The 12,960-nt window shown below is 36.0% G+C and overlaps 1 long non-coding RNA gene across 7 annotated transcripts in view; it reads left to right on the top strand.

Moving 5' to 3' along the window:
* The window catches only part of LOC100737021 (uncharacterized), a 171,855-nt gene that overhangs the window by 54,501 nt on the left and 104,394 nt on the right, over positions 1-12,960 (top strand). The window lies entirely within an intron of this gene.

Genomic DNA, 12,960 nt, shown 5'->3' on the forward strand with positions numbered 1-12,960 from the left:
ACCCTTAATAATTCACTTAGTAATTTACCAATAAATATCCTCTAGCCATTCATAAAAATAGAAGTTGGTAAAATTATCCTTTGCAACTGTCTCACCCTAACTCTAACCCTTGCTGCCTGATGGGCAGCCATCTAGTTCTTAGAGTCAATTAAACCAAGTCATGGATTCAACCCCTAGTTATATTGTCATCTTAATTTTCTCCTGTGGTCACAGGCTTAACCTTTCACCATGGTCAGCTGTGGCAGATTTGTCCCTGGGGGAGATTGAGTGGTAGTATGTGTGGGTGGGTAAGCAGACATATCTTAGTCTCACTGGAAAATAGAACCTGCCTACTGGTAGGTCAATTGCATCATGTTTTGTTAAAGGAAATTCATAATCCAAGAGAATGACAGTGGAGGTTGGTCCATAGTTTACCTTGCTACCCTAGTCATAGCTAGTTATGTGTGGTCACTGGCAGTTTGTACCACAAGAGGTGAGTTTTGCAGTTGTATGGGTAATACACTGGGAATAGCAGCCATAAAGAATAAACCAGATGTTTAATGAGGAGTAGAAAATGTGAAGTGGAAGGTCTTTGTCTAGTCTGTTGGTTGTTTGGATCCTTATCACTGTCAGAAATCTCTTCACAAAGGTTTACCACGAAATACAAATAATCATTAACCTGTGAGCATGACTAGAAAAGAGCCATTGACTATGGATACTCGGTGTCATGGCAAGATTCATTCACCATAGTATATTTTTCTTCTCTCCCCCCCCCCCCCCAGGGATACATCTGTTGCATATAGAAGTTACCAAGCTATACCACAGCTCATGGCAATGCCGGATGTTTAACCCACTGAGTGAGGCCAGGGATCAAACCCATATCTAGTCCTCATAGATACTAGTCAGGTTCATTACCGCTGAGCCATGATGGGAACTCCACCACAGTAGATTCTTATTTTATTTTATTTTATTTTGAAGATAGCCAATATATTAAAAAAAGTTCCTATAGATGGTTCTTGCATAAGATGCTCCACATTAAATATCTGGTCTTTTCTCTCCTCCGATGCTCTGTTGGCAGCCTCTTTGGTTTGTGAGAATCTTGGCAGTGTTCCCTCTCTTAGTTCATCCTCTCCTGTTTCTGTTTCTTTGAGTCCTCCTGCTGCTAGGAGCTCTCCCTCCTTTGCTCTCTACCATCCCCTGTTGATTTTATGATTTCATGCCTCTCTTTGAAGACTCCATATATCTTAGCCCAGTTTTGGTCAAGTGGAAGTGAACTGTGCATACCCAACCTTGTTCCTGGGTCAGAAATGACTAAATAACGTGTTACTGAAAAGAAAGAAAAACATAAAGGAAAGTATTGCAAATTTACAGTTTTTGTTCACCTTATTTAGTTTTTAAAATAACACGTATTTCTGGATTATGGAAGAAATACCTGTCTACTGTAGGAAGTTTGGCAAAGTAACACTAATAAAGGAAAATAGAACCCCCCCAATCCTACCATGCAGGAAAACCACTGTTAGTACTTTGCTATACTTATTTCCTGCCTTCTTCATCTCTATGCTAATTACACATAGACTGCATACAGTTTCTCTGTTAAAAAGTTACATTATAATAATAGCTTATATTCATACTGTGTGCTAGGTCTATGCCAAGCATTTTATGTACATTATTTCATTTAATCTTCCTTATAACCTGTGAAGTAAGACCTATTGTTCTCATGTTAAATGAGGAAATAAAACTGAGAGATTGAGATTACTTGACCAAGAGAAGTAAAGATGGAAACTCAAGCTGAGAGTGGAGTCCACAGTATTAGCAATATGCCATTCTAGTTGCCATTCTGGTCACTATTCTTCTTCATCAATATTAGATTTCATTATTTCAATTAAATTTATTAGTGATTAGAAGATTAATTTTTTAAAACCTCATGCATTATCTTTGAGAAAAATGATTTAATATGTATTAATGACAATTTGAAATAACATAAATTTGAATTTCTTAATGCAGTGCCTTTTTGATCTTCCATAAAATGATTCAGGGGATTATTACCCATATGAAATGCCGAAACCTGAACTCCATTCTTGGCATGTTTCTTGTTTCTCATTCCTTCTTCTTCTTCTTTTCTTTTTATGGCTTCACCCGAGGCATATGGAAGTTCCCAGGCTAGGGGTCGAATTGGACCTGCAGCTTCCAGCTTACAATACAGCCACAGCAATGCTGGAGCCAAGCCGCATCTGTGACTGACACCACAGCTTCCAGCAATGCCAGAGCCTTAACCCACTGAACAAAGCCAGGGATCTAATCCACATCCTCATGGATACTACGTCAGGTTCTTAACCCACTGAGCCACAATGGGAACTCATTTTCTTCCTTCTTTACTATTCTAAATGAGCTGATGACCTTGTCAGGCAAGCAAGGGAGAAGGGGAAATCATCTCATTATCTCACAAAGGACTCACAGTCAACTTCTCCCTCCACTCCTGTCACCCTGGAAGAGTGACCATTACACATTCATGAATAGTAAATCTGTGGCTTTCTTTCTCATTCCACTCTCCTAATATTTTCCCAATGGTATTAATTATGAAATGGGCAAGAATTGAAGTTCTTAGCCGACTTGGCAACATCTGACAAAATTATGATTTTCCTTACAATGGAGAGTGAATTAAATGTATATAAATATTTTATTGTTTGTTTTGAATGTTATATTTTATCAGGGTATAATATGTATTTCCTTCTATCAGTGATTTGTATCCTTTAAAATAATAGTCCACCAGAGTATAATTAGAGGTTCTATCTCATCTCTATCTAAAAATATTTGTGGAGTTCCCATCGTGGCTCAGTGGTTAACAAATCCGACTAGGAACCATGAGGTTGCGGGTTTGATCCTTGGCCTTGCTCAGTGGGTTAAGGATCTGGCATTAGTGTGAGCTGTGGTGTAGGTTGCAGACTCGGCTTGGATCCCGCATTGCTGTGGCTCTGGCATAGGCTGGCGGCTACAGCTCCGATTAGACCCCTAGCCTGGGAACCTCCATATGCCGCAGGAGCGGCCCAAGAAATAGTAAAAAGACAAAAAAAAAAAGAAAATTTGTATGGGAAATATTATCTGAAATCATTATGCATGTGTACATTTATAATCTGTCTTTCCACATAATGGTTTAGTGACTTAGTGGTTTAGTATTTTAAAAGATTGCATAATTCCTTTTTTTTTTTTTTTTTTTTTTTTTTTTTTTGTCTTTTTAGGGCTACACCTGGGGGCATATGGAAATTCCCGGACTAGGAGTCAAATTGGAGCTACAGATGCCGACCTATACCAGAGCCACAGCCATATGGGATCTGAGCCACATCTGAGAGCTATATCACCATTCATGGCAATGCCAGATCTTTAACCCACTGAGTCAGGCCAGGGATTGAACCTGCAACCTCATGGATACTAGTTGGGTTTGATACCGGTGAACCATGATGGAAATTCCAAGAACTGAATAATTCTTGATCCTTAAGGTAGATTTATATTTTCTGTGAGCGTGTAAATTGTATCTATTTTATAAATGAGCTTCAGGGGGCACTTATGAAAAATTTCTTTACACTATTGCCATTTGATTCCTGGATTTCCTGTGAAATGTCACCACTACTACTTATTACCAAGAAAGTAGAATAAATAAGCATCCTAAAGGATATTCTTGCAGTAAATTACATCAAAGGCGAAATAATAAGATTAAATGAGAATAATAAGATTTTTGGAATTCTCTTGAGGGGCAGTGGGTTAAGGATCCAGTGTTGTCACTGTTGTGGCCTGGGTGGCTGCTGTGGCTCTGGTTTGACCCCTGACCTGGGAACTTTGACATGCCATGGGCATGGCCAAAAAAAAAAAAAAAAAAAAAGATTTTATCATGTAACAGACATAAGGTAAGATTATTCATCATAGCTCTTTCATTTTAAGGATACAGAGACTACACTTATGGCTTGTTTAAGATCAGTAATTGGAAGTGAATTCTCTTTACTTGGAAAAACAAATCTTCTATAATATCTTAATGTAGAAGGTATTTATTGTATTTATTTTTTCCACTATTGCCCAAAGGATTTTTAAAAATTTTTTTAAATTATAGTTGATTTACAATGTTCTATCAATTTCTGCTGTACAGCAAAGTGACTCAGTCATACGTATATATGTGTATTCTTTTTCTCACATTATCCTCCATCATGTTCCATCACAGGTGATTAGATATAGTTCCATGTGCTATACAGCAGGATCTCACTGCTTATGCACTCCAAATGAAGTAGTTTGCATCTCCTAACCCAAACTCCCAATCCATCCCACTCCCTACCCCCAAACCCGCCTCTCCCCAACAACCACAAGTCTGTTCTCTATGTCTGTGAGTTTTTTCCTTTACTGTAGATAGGTTCATTTGTGCCATATATTAGATAGTGGATATAGGTGGTATCATATGGTATTTATCTTTCTCTTTCTGACTTAATTCACTTAGTATTTTGCTGCAAATGGCATTATTTGTTCTTTTTATGGCTGAGTAGTATTCTATTGTGTATGTATACCACATCTTCTTAGTCCATTCATCTGTTGAAGGACATTTAGGCTGTTTCCATGTCTTGGCTATTGTGAATAGTGCTGTGATGAACATAGAGGTATTTGTATCTTTTTGAATAAAAGTTTTGTCTTTTTGAATGAGATATATGCCCAGCAGTGGAATTGCTGGGTCATATGGTAGTTCTATATATAGTTCTCTGAGGTACCTCCATACTATTTTCTGTAGTGATTGTACCAATTTGCATTCCTACCAACAGTGAAGGAGAATACACTTTTTTCCACACCCTCTCCATCATTTGTTATTTGTTGACTTGTTAATGATGGCCATTCTGACTTGTGTGAGGTGGTACCCCATTGTAGTTGTGATTTTTGTTTCTCTAGTAATCAGTGATGTTGAGCATTTTTCATGTGCCTATTGGTCATTTGTATATCTTCTTTGCATAAATGTCTATTCAGGTCTTTGCCCGTTTTTCAGTTGGGTCATAGTTGTATGTTGTTGTTGTTGAGTTGTATAAGTTGTTTGTATATTTTCAAGATTAAGCCCTTGTCGGTTGCATTGTTTGAAACTATTTTCTCCCATTCTGTAGGTTGCCTCTTTATTTATTTATTTATTTTTTTAATGCTTTCCTTTGCTGTGCAAAAACTTTTGAGTTTGATTAGGTCCCATTGTTTTTTTGTGTGTTTGCTTTTATTTCTGTTGCCTTAGGAGGCTGACCTAAGAAAACATTTGTCTGGTTAATGTTAGAAAATGTTTTGCCTATGTTCTCTTCTAGGAGTTTTATGCTGTTTTATGTTTAAGTCTTCAAGCCAAAAGTGGGTAAAGAGGGAACATACCTTAACATAATAAAAGCCATTTATGACAATCTCACAGCCAAAATAATATTTGATAGAGAAAAGCTGAAAGCCTTCCCACTAAAATCTAGAACAAGAAAAGATGTCCACTCTTACCACTTTTATTCAACATAGTATTGGAAGTCCTAGCCACAGCTATCTGACAAAGAAAGAAATAAAATGTATGCAAAATTGAAAGAGAAGAGGTAAAATTGTCACTCTTTACAGATGACCTGATATGGTGTATAGAAAACCTTAAGGACTCCACACAAAAACTACTCAAACTGATCAATGAATTCATCAAAGTAGCAGGATACAAGATTAAAATTCAGAGATCAGTTGCATTTCTGTATACTAACAATGAAATATTAGAAAAGAAATATACAAATACAATACCTTTTAATATCATACCCCCCAAAATTAAATACCTAGGAATAAACCTGACCAAGGAGGTAAAAGACTTATATGCTAAGAACCATAAAACATTAATCAAAGAAATTAAAGAGGATTCAAAGAAATGGAAAGATGTTCCATGCTCCTGGATTGGCAGAGTTAATATTGTTAAAATGGCTATACTACCCACAGCAATCTACAGTTGCACTGTGATCCCTTTCAAATTACCAAAGATGTTTTTCATAGAACTAAAAAAAAAAATACAAAAATTTATATGGAACCATAAAAGACCCAGAATTGCCAAAGGAATCTTGAGGAAAAAAAAAAACAAGCAGGAGGAAACTCCCTCAGACTTCAGACAATATTGCAAAGCTACAGTAATCAAGACAGTGTGGTACTGATACCAAAACAGACATACAGACCAATGGATCAGAATAGAGAACTCAGAAGTATACCCAGACACCTATGTTCAATTAATCTTCAACAAAAGAGGCAAGAATATAAAATGGGAAAAAGTCTCTTCAGCAATGGTACTGGGAAAACTGGACAGCCGATGTAAATCAATGAAACTAGAACACACCTTCACATCATGCCCAAAGGTTTTAGAAACTAGAAAGACTCTCTGGAAAATTGAACAGTGCTATATATCCATAGTCTTTGAAATGGAATTGCCCAAACTCTTCAACTTCTACATCTAGGGGTGTGTAAGACCATCCAATAGTCAACTTTTGAATTTTTTTTATTTAATTTTTTTTTCTTTATAGGGCTGCACCCATGGCATATGGAAGTTCCCAGGCTAAGGATCAAATTGGAGCTATAGCTAGCTGCTGGCCTATGCCACAGCCACAGCAACATCAGATGAGCCATGTCTGTGAACTACACCACAGTTCACAGCAATGCCAGATCCTTAATCCACCGAGGGATTGAACCTGCATCCTCATGGATCCTGTTAGGGTTCATTACCACTGAGCCACATTAGAAAGTCCCTCAAATTATTTTTAGACTTACAAGAAATTGCGAGAATCGTACAGAGAATTTCTGTATGTCCCTGTCTCAGCACAGCCCAATGATAGCATCTTATATACCACAGTGGTATGTAAGTGGTATAATATACTGTGGTATATAAGATGCTATCATCTTATATCATCCTATCATTTGCATTTGAACTTTACTTTGAGGTGTCCAACTAATGATGTCATCGTTGTTCCCAAGATCCAATTTAAGATTGCACATAGCATTTTGTTGTTGTTTCTCTCTGGTCTCCCATACTTTTCATCAGCTCCTCAGGCTTTCCCTGTTTTTTGTGACCCAGATGTCCCCCAAGACTATGATCATTTTGCTGCATGCCACTCACCACAGGCCTGTTGGGAGTTTTCTGATGACTAGACTGAGGTCCCCATCAAGAACACCACAAGAATGTTTCCTCATCCTTTTCATTACATCAAAAACAGCATTCATGATATCAATATGTATTATTATTGGTGATGTTGGTCTTGATTTCCCGGCCAAGAGAGCCACCACCAGATTTTCCCACCATAAAGTTACTATCTCAAGGGCTAAAGGTGGAATAATTTGAGCACTAAAATAGATAATGATAGCATTAGATTGCAACCTGTTGAATAATGTAAATATCCCTCAGTTCATAGTGATGGAAATAAGTAACTAGGAAAATAGATGCAGTTAAGTCTTATTATTTGCAGTAGTTATATTCTGTAAAGTCACTGTGAATATTGAAAAATTGCTCCTGAAAAAAAATACAGGGTTAGGTTCTTGTAATTCTCTGGCCAAAACCTTTTCATCCAATTATTTAATGCATAAGCTGGTTTTATTTGTCCTTCTGCTGAAAGATGCCTTATTTAATGTATTTTTGTTTAATCGTTAACATTGAGCTCACAGACAGCAGCACTGTAACTTGTACCTGAATGAAGTTTATCCAGCACACATATTTTCTCTGTAAGTCTCATCACAACCTTCTTGAACTTAGGAAAAGCACTTCAATACTTCGCTTGGGGTGATATTTTAAACAGTGAAATGTCAACAAAAAGCACTGAAATGTGAAAAATGTGGCACTAAACAGTTTGAGAAAAGGACACTTGTTCACAGTATGAGGGCTGAAACAAGAAGCTAGAACATTGCCTTGTTTGACTGCAGCTGGGAATGTGTGTGCTTCCCATGAATAACCAGAAAAGTGCCATAAGTATTTTTTTTAATTTTATTAGAGAATCACTGACTCACAATGTTGTGTTAATTTCAGGTATACAGAAAAGTGCATCAGTTATACATATAAATTTATCCATTCCTTTTTTTACCGAAATAGGTTATTGCACTAGATCTATTGAGTAGATTTCCCTGTGCTATATGGTAGGACCTTGTTAGTTACCTATTATATATAGCAATGTGTATATGTTAATCCCATTCTCCTAATTCATGCTCCCCCCAACAGTTTCCCCTTTGGTAACCATAAGTTTGATTTCAAAATCTGTGTGTTTCTGTTTTATAAATCAATTCTTTTGTATATTTTTATTAGATTCCACATATAAGTAATCTTATACAAAATTTGTCTTTCTCCAATTTACTTTACTTAGTATAACAATCTCTAAATCCATTCATGTAGGTTCAAATGGCATTATATCTATCTTTCTATGGCTGAGTAATATTCCCTTGTGTATATGTACCACATCTTCTTTATCCATTTTTCTGTTGATTTATATTTAGGTTACTTCCATGTCTTGGCTGTTGTAAATAGTGCTGCAGTGAATATTCACATCTTTTCAAATTCTGGTTTTCTCTGAATATATGCCCAGAAGTGGGATTGCTGGATCATATGGTAGTTCTATATTTAGTTTTTTAAAGAACTTCCATACTGTTTTCCATAGTGATTGCACTAATTTACATTCCCACCAACAGTGTAGGAGGGTTCCCTTTTCTCCATACCTACTCTAGCATTTATTGTTTGTAGACTTTTTGATGTTGGCCATTCTGCCTGGCGTGAGGTTGTACCTTGTTGTGGTTTTGATTTGCATTTCTCTAATAATTAGTGATGTTGAGCATTTTTCATGTGCCTGCTTGCTATCTATCTGTCTTCTTTGGAGAAATGTTTATTTAGGACTTCTGCCCATTTTTTGACTGGGTTGTTGATTTTTTTTTAAATATATAGCTGCGTGAGATATTTCAATATTTTTGAGATTCATCCCTTGTTGGTTGCTTTGTTTGCAAAGATTTTCTCTCATGTCATGAGTTGTCTTTTTTTTTTTTTTTTTTTTTTTTTTTTTTACAATTTCTCTTATTTCCAAAAGCTTTTAAGTTTAATCAGGTCCCATTTGTTTATCTTTTCATGTTTTTATTTTAATTACTCTAGAAGGTGGATCCAAAAAGGTATTGTTGCAATTTATGTCAAAGAGTGTTCTGCTCTGATTTCCTCTAGGAGTTTTATGGAATCTGGCCCTATATTTAGATCTTTAACCCATTTTGAGTTTATTTTTTTGTATGGAGTTAGAAAATGTTTTGATTTCATTCTTTTACATGTAGCTGTCTGGTTTTCTCACCACCACTTACTGAAAAGACTGTCTAAACTCCATTGTATATTCTTGCCTCCTTTGTCATAGATTAGTTGACCATGGGTGTATGGGTTTATCTCTGGGCTTTCTATCCTCTTCCATTGATCTATGTTTCTGTTGTTGTGCCAGTGCCATACTTTTTGTTGTTGTTGTTTTTTAGGCCTCACCTTTGGCAAGTACCATACTGTTTTGATGATAACTTTGTAGTGTAGCCTGAAGTCAGGGAGCCTGATTTGTCCAGTTCCATTTTATTTTTTCAAGATTATTTTGGCTATTTGGGGTTTTTTGTTTTTCCATACAAATTTTAAAATACTTTGTTCTAGTTCTGTGAAGAATGTTATTGGTAATTTGATAGAGATTGTGTTGAACTCTAGGTTGCCTTGAGTAGCACATTTTGACAATATTGATTCTTCAACTCAAGAGCATGGCATATCTTTCCATCTGTGTCACTGGCATCTTGTAGTTTTCAGAGTACAGGTCTCTTATCTCTTTAGGTAGGTTTATTCCTAGGTATTTCATCCTTTTCCATGCAATGGTAAAAGGGATTATCTCCTTAATTTCTCCTTCTGATGTTTTATTGTTAGTGTATAGGAATGCAAGAGATTTCTGAGTATTAATTATGTATCCTGAAACTTTACTGAATTCACTGATGAGATCTAGTAGTTTTACGGTAGTGTCTTTAGGATATTCTATGTATATTATTATGTTATCTGCAAGCAGTGATTAATTTTACTTCTTTTCCAATTTGCATTCCTTTTATTTCTTCTTGCTTTTATTCATCTTTACTTCTTCCTTTTATTTTCTTCTCTAATTGCTATGGATACGACCTCCAAAATTCTGTTGAATAAAAGTGGCGAGAGTGGACATCCTTGTCTTGTTCCTTGGATTAAAGGCAATGCTTTTAGCTTCTCACCATTGAGAATTATTTTAGCTGTGACTTTGTCATATATGGCCTTTATTATGTTGAGTCAGCTTCCCTCTGTGCCCACTTTGTGGAGTTTTTATCATAAATCTTTGTTGAATTTTGTCAGTAGCTTTTTTTACATCTATTCAGATGACCAAATTGTTTTTATTCTTCAGTTTGTTATGAAACTGTTTATATTTCAATCTTATTAGAGAATAAGAGTTTTAAGAACATTTGTCTAATCTCCAGTTAACTACGAACATGATAATCCTCTTCTGTTGTGTGTAAGCAGTTTGAATTTAGGGACCATATGTGTCATAACACTGTTGGTGGGGCTATAAATTGATATAGCCACTATGGAAAACAGTATGGGGGGTTCTCAAATATCTAAACATGGAATTACCATATGATCAACCAGATCTACTCCTGGGTATATCTAGAAAAATAAATGAAAACATTAATTCAAAAAGATATGTGCACCTCAATATTTATAGCAGCACTATTTACAATAGCCAAGATATGGAATCATCCCAAGAGCCCATCAACAGATGAATGAATAAAGATGTGGTTTATATATATATCTAAGTGGAATATTACTCAGCCGTAAAAATTAAATATTGCCATCTGTAGCAATGTGGATGGCCATAGAGAATATTATGCTTAGTAAAATTTCTGTCTAGAGTAAGATAAATACCATATAATATCACTTATATGTGGAATCTAAAAATAAATACAAACAACAAATGTATATACCAAAACAGAAACACACTCACAGGATAGGAAACAAACCAGTTGTTATTAGAGGGGACTAGTTGTTATTAGAGGGGAGAGGGAAGTGAGAGGGGCCTTTTAGGGGTATAGGATTAATAGATATAAACAACTATGTATAAAAATAAACAAGAATATTTTATATAGCACAGGAAACTAGAGCCATTATCTTATAATAACTTTGAATGGAGTATAAACTTTAAAAATACTGAATCACAATGCTGTACACCTGAATCTAGTATAATATTGTAAATAACTATACTTCAATTAAAATTTTGTTTTATTTTGTCTTTAGGGCCATACCTGCAGCATATGGTATTTTCCAGGCCAGGGGTCAAATTGGAGCTGTGGTTGCCAGTTTATGCCACAGCCATAGCAGTGTGGAATCTGAGTCATGTTTGTGACCTAACCCACAGCTCATGGCAACGCTGGATCCTTAACCCACTGAGAAAGGGGTCAAACCTATATCATATATCATACATATATATACATCATATATATCATCATGGATACTAGTTGGGTTCATTTCCACTGAGCCATGACAGGAACTGCTCAATTTAAAATTTTTAAAAAGAAATTAATTTTTTTCTTACTCCTAAAATTCTTATTTTTATTTAGCTATCTGATTAAATCATTTTTGAAAAAAATTATTGCTTTTGTAATTCTTTTTTTTTATAAAGAGTATTTTTTTCCTTATCTTTTTTTTTTAGAAGATTTATTTTTTATTTTTTATTTTTATTTATTTATTTTTCTTTTGTCTTTTTTTTTGTTGTTGTTGTTGTTGTTGCTATTTCTTGGGCCGCTCCTGCGGCATATGGAGGTTCCCAGGCCAGGGGTTGAATCGGAGCTGTAGCCGCCGGCCTACGCCAGAGCCACAGCAACGCAGGATCCGAGCCGCGTCTGCAACCTACACCACAGCTCACGGCAACGCCGGATCGTTAACCCACTGAGCGAGGGCAGGGACCGAACCCGCAACCTCATGGTTCCTAGTCGGATTCGTTAACCACTGCACCACGACGGGAACTCCTGCTTTTGTAATTCTTAAATGTACTTACTGTAGAAAACATTGAAAATGTAGGTACTCAAAAAGACAAAAATCAGAAATGTTTATTTCTTACTTTCCATGGATAAATCCTATTTAAATGATATGTACATTTCCAATCTTTTATCTGTGTGTGGGTGTGTTTATGAGTTTTTATATGTAAATTTTTACAACCATGGGATCATACTAACCATACAGGTAAAACTTAAAAATACTCATTTATTAACATATACTTATTTTGGACATCTTTTATTAGAATTTCACTGTGAGCATATTAAGAGTAAATGAATCAATAGAAAGCAGCACTTACAAGAAACTGACCTTTGTTTGAAAAATGGTATAACAGAGAGAAAGTAATACAGAATGGAAGAAAATAGCTGAAGGCATTTTGGTTCTTAAACAGGTGGTATAGCATGTGGCTCAGTGCTCAGACCTGAGTTTAAACTCAAAGTCAACATTATCATAACCATAGTATAGATTATTAGCGTGGACCCATTATATTTGGGTCAATAGTTTAAGCACTTCCTTGTGATATAATGCAGCACCAGCATCTATGTATCTAGCTTTATAGTTTATTAACTGCAATCCTTCCAAGCTGGGTTTCCTTATTTGTAAAATGGGCATGATGAATGTGACTATGTACCTCATGGAGTTGGTAGGAGGATTAAATGAGGGCTTGTATATAACATGCTGCTATATGGTAAGTGCTCCATAACTCTTAGTTATCATGACATACATGATTTATAAAACAGTAGATGGTAGTCACCCTTGTTATCAGTGACTCTCAACCAGGAGTCATTTCCCCAGCTGTTCTGCAGAGGACATTTGGCAACATCTGGAGACATATCAGTTTGTCCCCACTAGTGGGGGTGTTGGTTGAGGGGATGCTAATGAATAATGGTCAGGGATGCTGCTTAACAGCCTTGATGGCAGAGGAAAGCTTCCCACAC

This window comes from Sus scrofa, chromosome 1 (assembly GCF_054392235.1).
Source record: "Sus scrofa isolate SSC_HxYL_T2T_F1_AM1 chromosome 1, Sscrofa_HxYL_maternal_Yorkshire_Landrace_v2.0, whole genome shotgun sequence".
NCBI lineage: Eukaryota > Metazoa > Chordata > Mammalia > Artiodactyla > Suidae > Sus > Sus scrofa.